The 10,805-nt window shown below is 43.8% G+C and overlaps 1 protein-coding gene across 1 annotated transcript in view; it reads right to left on the reverse strand.

The window, feature by feature from the left end:
* The window catches only part of KLHL29 (kelch like family member 29), a 388,615-nt gene extending 379,505 nt beyond the window's left edge, over positions 1 to 9,110 (reverse strand). Inside the window, exon 1 of the mRNA XM_084202459.1 lies at positions 8,887 to 9,110. The gene's annotated coding sequence lies outside the window, so the exon portion shown is untranslated. The remainder of the gene's footprint in view (positions 1 to 8,886) is intronic.
* Positions 9,111 to 10,805: the final 1,695 nt, after the last annotated feature.

A 10,805-nucleotide genomic window follows, 5' to 3' on the forward strand; every position in this document is an offset into this window, starting at 1 on the left:
GTTTTACTTGTATTATTTTTGAAATACAATACTTCAGTAACTTAGCTGCTGCAACAACAATATTTGTCTAAGAATAGTTTTTAGAAGGCTTGAAGGATGCTGCTGTGAACTGTTCAAGTGTGATATTGAAACAGTGAATTTAAGGAAAACTTGCTTCAATTTCTTTTTTAGCAAGAACATACCCTATACACACACAAATGGGCTTTCAAAATTTCTCTCTGAAACAGAGGAAAAACAAATAAACCAAAATAAAGAGTATTAGGGCAATCATAATTCTCCTCTTCATCTCTGGCTGCAGTTCTGTATCCAAGTACTACTTTTAAAGACAATCTCACATTTCAGGGACTTCAGGCAAGCTTTATTATTTCCTTAATTCCTATACCATTTCTAGGCTCTTTTTTCCTCTTCCAAGTAACTCAAATATTGGCCACAATTGCTCATTGCCTTTTAGTTCCCAGAGAGATGAGGCTGTGATGTTGCAAAACTCAAACTGCTCAGAAGTTTAATCATAAAACTATATCCTTTCCTTCCAGAAAGGGAAAAAACATACTAGGAAGGAGGCTTTATTTCAAAGATTCAATAAACTTAAAGAATGGGTAGAATATTTATCTAATGTTTTCAGGGTACCAAATGTAACTTCATTTGACTGCACAGATCTAGGCCTAGGACAAATTTGGTCCATTTTATATAAAACAGAAGTGAGGGGAAAGAAGGTAAGGTACCAAAGCAGCTGGGCCATACACACCAGAAACTAGCAAATATTTCCTTCCCCCTCTCTTGCATTTGCTGTCATCTACTGAGACTTGCAGACTTTTTCGTCGACCTCAAGACCTTCACAGTTGAATTTCACAAGTGATTTGTTCCTCAGGGTAGAGAAGCACGGCGCAACATCAGATACATATTGGAATATGTCAGCTCCACAGGTGTTAACTAGATCGGGATTTGGTCCACAGTTCAGCAGCTCTTGTGACAATTCACACATCAAGATCAACTGAGAGGTTCCCCAGGCGGTCCCACGCAGCCACAACCCACACTCTTATGTGCTACAGGCAGCTTTTAATCACATCTCATTACATTTGTTTGCAGTCTTAAGGCTCAGACCTCAGAGAGCAAGCGGGAGGTTTTTACTTTCGGTCTCATACAAAGACCGTAAGGAATAAAATGCTGGCACAGACAGCCAAAGCCTCACAAATTCTGAATTTGAGAATGGGCATTCAATCCAGCCTGCAGAAAATCTAGACTAGCATCAGTGTAGAAGAGATAAGAGTTAACTCGCCAAAGATCAAACCCAACTTTCATTTACGCCTATGCAACATTGATTTCTGTTAACTACATGTGTGTAACCGGGGGCAACATTTGATCTGAAGCCTAGTACCTTGATGCCCAGCTATTGTAAAACAGAAGCAAAAAGGTAACTACAAACATTTGACTGATGTTGCCTGCAAGCAGGGCACTGCAGACAGCTCTACCAGCAATTCATATTGACAAAATTAAGATGGAGGATGGCAAACCTCACTACTAGAAGTAATTGCACAAATATTTGGAGTATTCTTAAAAAAAAAAAAAAAAAAGAATATGACACTGGGGAAAGGCAACACAAAGCCACAGACCAAGAAATAAGCTACTACATGCAAATACATGCAAGCTTCTCCCAAGTTAATTCTCCTCTTAATGGAATATTGATTGGTATGCTCAATGTTTAGAAATGTGAAACAGTGTGGGGGTGAGAAAGAAGGGAAGACAGAGCAGTGACTTTTGTTTAAATGATACATACTTTCCTCATATGATCAGCCAAAAATAGCATAATAAAGAGGGCAGTGCAGTACATTTAACATTTTGCCTTGCATTTTATTATCAAGTCTGTCAGAGATGACCTGGGGAGTGTTAGCCACACACTTTTTATGCCCTTCTACAGGAAGAAGGCACAGCATTTTTCATAACCTCTCATCACACAATATCCTCAGTGTTTCTGGTATTTCTCTACTCTGAGTAGGATGGGTTGCAAAGTGTCTGCGGCAGTAGAGAAGCTTTTCAGATGTAATCTATAGAGCTGTTTGCACAACTGGGGAGAAGTCCACTGTCTGGGGGGGAAAGCAGGCCAGTCACTGTCATGAGAAACATCTGGCTAAGCTTTGCTGCACCTACTCCTATCCTCAACTGAGAAGAGGAGAAAGAAACAAGATGCATCTCTAAAGTAGATATCTGTATGATCCAGTTTTTAAATAAAACCCTTAAAATATAACCAGTATCTCATAATCAACCAGGCACTTACTCCAACCTTCCAGAAATTTCTCCCTACTCCAACGACTACCAGTAAAATTTTAGGAAAAGTATTTCTTCTATTATTTTCCTTCTTTCATTCATGGAGTCTTCAGAGACATCCCTGATAGCCCCCAACTAGTTTTTTTAAAGAGCCACCCAAGAAGAGGGCAAAAGTAAAAAAGCCTCAACCAGAAGAAGCAACTGCCACTGCCATCAGAGTTCCTGACCCTTATAATCCAAGAAAAAGCCTTCACGCCAAAGAGCTCTACTGAGCCACCCCATATGCAGGATGCACTTAAGAATATAGTCACTGCCAAGGAGCCATTTCATTCTGTATAGGTCAATACAGCTAAAATAGTTTATACATTTCACATACACGCATATTTTTGTGCTCTAGTGATCATATTAGAACATAAACTCCATACAGAATTAGCAACTTCTCTGCCACTGCTCTTCCAAACTTTAAGAAGAATTAATGAATAAGCTTAAAAAGATATTGCTTAACTTCATTCTGCAGCATTTCTTGTAGTTTCAAAAGTATTTTCCAGACATTTATATACCCAACAACATTTTGTAATATGAAGTGTTCCAATTTGGCATTGGTCCACCCTTGGCAGGCAAGAGACAATTAAAAAAAAAAAAAAGAGAAAGTGAAAAATGAAGTTTCTGAAGTATACAATATGTTAGGAATCATTTAATGAATTCAGGTGCTCAACAAGCTACAAATCAACCGAACTCCGCAATACATATAGATTTCAAAGCACAGGTAAACACAGCTGCATCCACTTTAAAGTTATTCCATGTCATGTGATTATTGCAATGAACTTCCTGAACTCTTTCACCTCTCCTTTTGATCTGGGGTTTACCTGTGGCTGGAAAAACTCACTGCATTTAAATTCTTCTCCCTCTAATTAAGGGAGAAAGCACGTTTAAGCCTCAGACTGAGAAAATAAACCTTTCTCTGAGTAGCTGTAGCATGCTGCTATCTGCAAATCCACCAACACTGCTTTTGCAGACCAAAAACAAAATCCTACAACAAGGTCTGACAAAGCAGATCTTAGAGCAGAATTATCCGATTTAAATATTAATTACTCATTCAGCATGGACTTTTCTTAAGAAGTGTCTGAAGCAAAAGGCCTTAAATCACACTTTAAACCCAGGATTTCTGAAGTCTGCACTGTCATGCAGATCTTGGTTTTGCAGTAGAAGTTTTTGGGTTTGTCTGGGGGGCTTTAAAATTAACAAAAGGAGTGGAGATTGATAACGAGTCTCTCTCCAAGATTCAAAAATATGAAGAGACACATGAATAGAGTCCAGCTCAACAAATTAGCCTCTTCTGAATTTGAGACCTACTACCAAACATGGTTATTGTCACAGATACTGTGAAGAATCCTTCAAGTTGATACGGAGGTATCTCTCAACTACACTGACAGTGCAAGAAACACTCTTGCCACAGCATACTTAACAGCTTTTAGTTAACAGCAATGTTGCAGAGGAATTTTATCAGTGGCAGATTTTCTTGCAAACTGCTGCACTGAACAAGTTCCATTGCGCACCTTGAGATATAATCTGCTTCCCAATCAAACTGTGTACAACCTGTACTTATGGAGAGCTCTGAAACAGGAGACCAACCCAAGAAAAACCAAACCTGAACAGAAATCCCAGCATTTAACATTAGACATCATGTAACGTAGCATATTGTAATGGATGGCAGGGAATTAAACAAAAACACAAATCACAGAATGCTACAAAAAGAACATTGAGTTAATTTTATACTAAGTCTTTGTCTATATTTCAGCAGACTGTTTCACAGAACCAGTATTATTATTGCAAGCCTGTACTATACTTTACCTGAAATTTAAGGCCACCAAAAAAACCTGTGTTTTTCTGATGTTAATACCAATTATGGCCAAAATCCAAGTTGTGAATATCTGAAAACCCAAACCTAAGCATCATAGATTAAAAAAAAAAAAAGAAAGCAGCACATAAAAATTAGACAAAACGGTCCCAGGTTCCACATATCCTAATCCACAACATAAAATTATTTATGGAAGAGTGTGACTAGGAATTCAGTTACTGTCATTTATCAGATGGTCAAGACAGCACAGAGGTAACTGGCTGCATAACAACAGCCCTGGGAAGGCTTCTGGGCACCGCTGGCACCAGGTCTGGTTTCACCTTACCAGGTACACGATGCATATTCACACCCAGGGACTCACTGGTGATTTGCAAAAACCTGACAGAAATGCCTTCCCATAAGAGATTTCTAATCTATTTCCTTTTAATGTCTTTATAGCTGAGGAGGAGTTCTTTGTACTTCTGGTAACAAAGGAAACACAGAAGTGACAGAAGCATGTCAAAGCTGTTTATGCTTCATACAGCCTCACACTTGGATTTGCTGTTGGCAGTTTACTTCTCGGGAAGAGCATCTTAAGCCTCCATGTAGGAACTCCACCTTCCTACAAGTAACTTTATGGAAGAGTTAACTGCACAGAGAGATGCTGAAATCATTCTCCACACTGGGTAAGCCAACATAAAACAAGAGGAATTATTTTAAAAATTGACAGAGGGTTAATGCAGTAATTCAGTTACCTGCAGGTATATTCAATGTTACCTAATTTGTATGTTTATGGACTTTAGGATATAGGTTTCACACTATCTTCTGCCGAGAGGTGAGTACATTAAGAAAGTGATTAGATACACAAATCACAGAAACTAATGATACTATGTCATATTTAAGATAACTGAATCAGCAAACTGTGCAAAATGGAAGATCTGGAAGGAAAAACAGAACAGCAGAAGGACCAAGTAAGTCACTAACCCATGCTGAGATTTTTAGCTAGCTAGAAGTCTCAACTGCAGCACAAAGAATTAGTGATCCGAAGATGATGCAGACTTCAGTATTGCACTATAAAGTTGAGGCTCTGCAAACAGAGCAGCTTTGGGATCAGGCCCTCACCTGTGTGGCTCCCTGGGTCCATAGCCTACAGCAGCAAACCCAAGTGAGTCATGAAGTTTAGTGGACAAGTCATTACAAGAACTTAAGTTCAAGAACTCAGTGCTCAACCTAAAGAGGGGATGATAAAAAACCTCAATAAAAACATTGAAGAGAGACCAAAACTTCATAGTGCAACAGAAAACTCTAAATGAGTTTTAAGATAAAAAATATATTGCACAATAGGGGTACGATGCAAGTTACAAGGGTTAAAATAGGTGGGATAGCTGGGAATTCCTCTCTCCATTCACAGATCATGGGGTACTTTTCCCACCCTAATGCTGTGTGTGAGTTTCCACCACAGCACACAAAAGCAAAAAGGGAAGGAAAAAAATTATTTTGGCCCTTTATTTTTTTTTTTCTGCGCTTCAGAAGAACTGGGTCCATCAGGTATCGGAACTAAATTAAAAGGTCAGGAAAACAAGTAGGCATGGACAAGACTGAACTGCAGATGAGCACGGAGAAGGAGAGACACAGCACTGGGATAAGCGCCAACAACTGCAAACACTCACGGTCCCGATCCTGGTGGCTGCCAGCGCAGCCCAAAGCTGAGCAGCTCCCAGGGACACCACGGATCGCTACCTGGCAGAGGAGGACGCGTGGGAGCAGAGCAGCATCGCCGGAGAGACTATCACAGCAAACCTGGGCATAATGAATTCTGCTCGCAAACAGGCACTGAAAGTGATAGCACCAGACAGAGCGCTCAGTACACCCAAAAATCACATCTAATTCCTAGATCCGTGCCTTCCTCTCCTTTCATTGAGAAGATTTCCAGTCAACATACACACTATATACTTTTTATTATTGTTTGAAGAAGAGCAGCAACGCCGGCAGCATGCTAATCTGGAAACCAAGACAAAACAGAGCTGGTTACTTTCTTCCCTCAAGATTTCTGCTTCAAAAAAAAACCAAATGAACAAGGGTTTGTTCCTGCACACCACCACTTTTTGTTTCATTTCAGCAAGACTTTGACAAAATCTAATTCGCTGTGCCATGTATTTAATATATTGGGTACCTGAAGTATGACCATCACTCAATAGAAACGTAATTAAAAAGTGACAAAACTAGATCCCCCCTCCCCAGCATGCAGATGAAAACCAGTAACCCTGCCTCTATTTGTAACCATGACAACTATAGAATATTTTATTTCCGTAATATAATTCACACTGAACATTTGCTCATAGGTTTTGTTGTTAAGGGAAAGGTTGACACACTGTGCACACATTTTATAAGCTACTGGAGACAACAAATGCAGGAAAGTCAGGCAGTTTGAGACCAAGAGCCCAGCTTGTATTTCAGAGTTCATTTAATACCCTTCATTGTATGCAAAATGAACATGAACAGAAATTCATCCAAATTAAGTGTTACAGGTCATTATTTGCAAGACAAGTACTTGGTATGACAGGATGTTTCTCCACTTTTAAATAAAATCACAATGATACCCTCATTTTTTCAAAGGGTTAGTTATTCAAACACAAAATGTTAATTTTCAATTAAAATACCTTAGGCATTATTAGGAAATATCAACATGGATGTTATGGGGGAAAAAACAGCTATGCAAAACAAGGCAATGAAAAGCACAGTTTACATATGCAGGCTAAGTCTCATTCTGGTTGGGTCACTAAATTATTTGCATAGCTCCAATATTTCATCCTAAACTGAAGACAACTTCTAGAAATACACACAATAAGAACAGGTTATAAGAATAAACAAACAAAAAGCCACAATCCTGAACATTACTCAGAGAAGATTAAACAACCTCCCGAGCATAACTAAAGTTTGACGCAGATAAATGTCAGAGTAAAATATTGCTGTACTTCATTTTTCTCCACGTGGGGAAAAAAAATAAAGCTATTAGCAGTTTAAGCCAGAATACAACAACAATAATAGACACTCTGTTGCTTTGGTTTGGGGGCAAACAATAATAAAAAAAAGAATAAAGCTTATGGAACACTACCCTTTTTCTCACACAGATCCTATCTTTCAAGGAGGATTTAAAGTTCCAGCAGATTGCTAATTATAAGAAACAATAATACTGTTATCTGCAGTCACCTTAAAGCTACAGTAGTTTGGGTTTTTGGAAGTACCTCAAAAAAAGAACCTGATAAACGTGTTTAAATCGGTGCAAGAGACTCACACGTGCCTACACACACACACACTGCTCAGCTGTTTTCAAGACTACCAGGAAAAAGAAAGTTTGTTCATTTATCGGAAATATGCTCTATATAATCTTCCATTTAAACAAGTAATAAGCCTGCAGCAAACATGCATGGCTTTTTCCTTCATTGACGGAAAAGTGATTAAATCCCCCTTAATCTAGTTACCAGAACGCTGTATTTTTTTCTATGCAGTTTTCATATACAGTAACAAAAGATAAGCAGCCAACTACATGACCAGGGCTCCATCATTTTTGGCTGTGGTGGGGAGATAAATCTGTCTCCAGCGTTCAAGGGATATTTTCAGTTTAATAAATGAGACCAGAGGAGGAAAAAATAAAATAATCCTGGAGACGATGAGCACACACTGTTTATGAAGTGTACGACAAACACCACAATCCATCCCCAGAAGTCCCTTCCTCCAGACCTTCCTCCACCCTCCGGGGAGGCACAGAGACATGAACCCAAAATCCCGGGGATCACAGACCTGCATCCTCACACGACAAGGACAGCTCGCCACGTCCACTCAATGTCAAAACAGAAAGTAGCTTTTCCCTCCCAGCCTAAGCCAGACCTTTCGAAAACCGGCACCCAAGGGATGCACCTCTGTGCTCCGAAAGGCACCAGGCAGCACTCGGGTTCGGAGATAAGTTACAGGAAAACAACCCTCAGGAGAGGAGAAAAAAAAAAAAAAAAACAAAAGAGAGAGAGAGAAAAGGGAAGGGGGAAAAAAAAAAAAAAAGCATCAATGGAAAAGCACAGCAGCAGCCAAACAAACCTCACACCGGCGAGGACATGTCATCGGCAGGGGAATCTTACGAAATGTTTTAATATGTATATACACACAAATATATATATGTATTTAGGCAATATTGCGCTGAAAAGTTCCTCGTATGCATCACGCGTGGGGATGTGGAGAAGCAAGAAGGGGGAACGGGAATGCACGCCAGGCGCAGGGAGAGGACGGTGCTGGCCGAGGCGTTTGGGAAGCAGGCAGGGAGGGAAGCAGGCTGCCTGCGGGGTGCGCGCCGATCCGTGCCAGGCAGTTCCGCGGCGGCTCCGGGAGCGGGCCCGGGGATGGGATGGAGGATCCACCGGGACAGCCGCCCCCGGAGGAACGGGGGTCTGCGGGGACACCGCCGCCCCCGGGACTGGGGGTGGGCCGGGGGGGAAGGAATTGCGCGGCCGCCGCCGCTCCCCGAGCGAGCGCCTGAAGTTGTGGGTGCGCGGCGGGGGCGGAGACCCACACGCCAAGATGAAAAAACCCCGGAAAAAACCCCAAACCATCACGGCAACATCCTGAGGGCCCGCCGGCCCCCGCGCGGCACCCCCCAGGCAGCGGGAGGCACGCAGGAAGTTTTTAATGCGGGCAGCGAGCGCAGGCGCAGGGCAGCCCCAGCCCCGCGATGCCCGGCGCGGCGGGCGGGCGGCGGCGGGGGCTCGGCGGGCGCAGGGCACCGCCGCGCCGCTTACCTCCCTCCGCGGGGGCGCAGGCGGCCGCGTCCTCAGGCGGCGGGAGGATGCGCGGCGGCGGGAGGCGGCAGCGGCGGCTTGTGCATCGCAGCCTCCGCCGCTAACGCAGAGCCCCGCGCGGCTGCGGGCGCCGGGAGCCGCGCTGGAGGCCGGGCAGGGAGGCGCGGCGCGGCGGCGGAGGCTGCTGCGGAGCCGCGACCATGCTCCCGTCTGGCCGCCTTCCCTTCACCTACTGCCCGCTTTAGCCAGGGAGGGAGGTGGCCTGGGCGCCGGGGCGAGGGGCGGGCCGGGCCAATCACCGCGGCGGCGGGAGGTGGCGGAGCCCGGCCCGGCCCGCCCCGTCCGCCGCGCCGCCCCCGCGGGAGGGAGGGAGGCAGGGAGGGAGGACGGAGGGAGCCCCGGCTCCGCCGCCGCCCCGTGGGGCCGCCCCGCCGCGCTCCCGCCGCGCTCCCGGCCCGGGCGCAGGTGCGGGCGGCGGCGGAGCCCCGAGCGCTGCCCTCGGCCCGCGGCGGGGACGTGCGGGGGGACGGCGCGTTCCAAAGGTCACCGCGCTCCCGCTGCCTGCGGGAAAGTAGCGGGTACTTGGAAAGAAATATTGCCCCGCTTTATGAAATCACCGCTCCCAGAGGTCCTGGTCCCGGGCCTCTCCAAGTCCCCAGGAGTGTTGGAATACGTTGATACCATTCTTACCCAACAACGCGATTTTTTTTTTTTTTTTAATATCCGTCGCGTTTGGAGTCACTAGAGATTTTCAGCGTGGAAATCTGCATCTGTCTCTCTCTTCTGTATAATCTTGTATCTGCGTGTGCTGCTTTGTAGGGATCTCTGTGATGTGCACACAAGCTGCATATGCTGTAGTTTTAAACATAGAACACTTTGTCTTTTATATTTCCTGTAAGCATAAAAATAAGCTTAATCAAATTCTTTTCTCCTTACTTTGCTGGTTAAAAAAATGCATCTATGCTCCAACGTGTTAGAAGTAAGGCAGTTGTGCCAAATGCCAGCAAAGGGAAGGGAGGGAAGCACACAACCCAGAGAAATAGACAAATCTATGTTTTTATTGGAAAAGGGACACATGCTGGCCAATGCCTGGAGGGAGCAGGGTGCAGCACTAACAGGGCAATTTCATTTTCTCTCTTCCCAACCTCATAAACAAATGAAAATTATTGCAGTGGACTAAAACATTTCTAAACCCAGCCATCATCATTAATATTACAATGCTTTTAGCTGAATATGGCCTCACGCTGGAACAGGCAGGCTTCATACATTTTTGTCTTTCACATATCGTGGACTAACATTGAAACCTCCAGTCCTGTACATCACAGTGGAGTGTGAGGGTCAGAAGTTCAGAACAGTTTAAAGCTGAATTATTTAGCACGTGCGCACACGACACACTCTTCTGGTTTCCACGCTGCTATTTCCCCCCCTCGGTTTTCTCCCTTTCGAACAGGGGAGCCCTGCCCAGTGCTATTTGCCCTGGTGGAGCATTATTTGCCCAGCATATACGGTTGGCCCAGAATCTGACGAAGCCGATGAGAAGTCTCAATGGGACTGTTGACCTAACAAGTAGCATGTCAGTCTCCTGGTGGCATTTGAATGTTCTTGCAGCGAATGCTTCGAGACAGGAGAGAGCATAAAGCAGAGATTCTTTGGAATCCTTAATTAGACACAGTGATTTTGGAGTATTGGCTTCTGCTGCTATTCTCCAGTGCTTAGTACTTTGTTTTGTGACCTTGAGGTTAAGGATACCAACCAGCCCTGTTTATTTTTAATAAAATCTTACAGTTATATGAGACAGTTCTAGGTTTTATTTATTTTTAGCATAAGTGCTTCCATCTTATCTGCCTCACAGGTTTATAGTAAGGATTTAGCTAATATTTGGACAGCACTTTTAAGCTATGAAGCTCTATATGTCTATT

This window comes from Fringilla coelebs (assembly GCF_963513975.1).
Source record: "Fringilla coelebs genome assembly, chromosome: 3".
In the NCBI taxonomy this organism is placed as follows: Eukaryota; Metazoa; Chordata; class Aves; order Passeriformes; family Fringillidae; genus Fringilla; species Fringilla coelebs.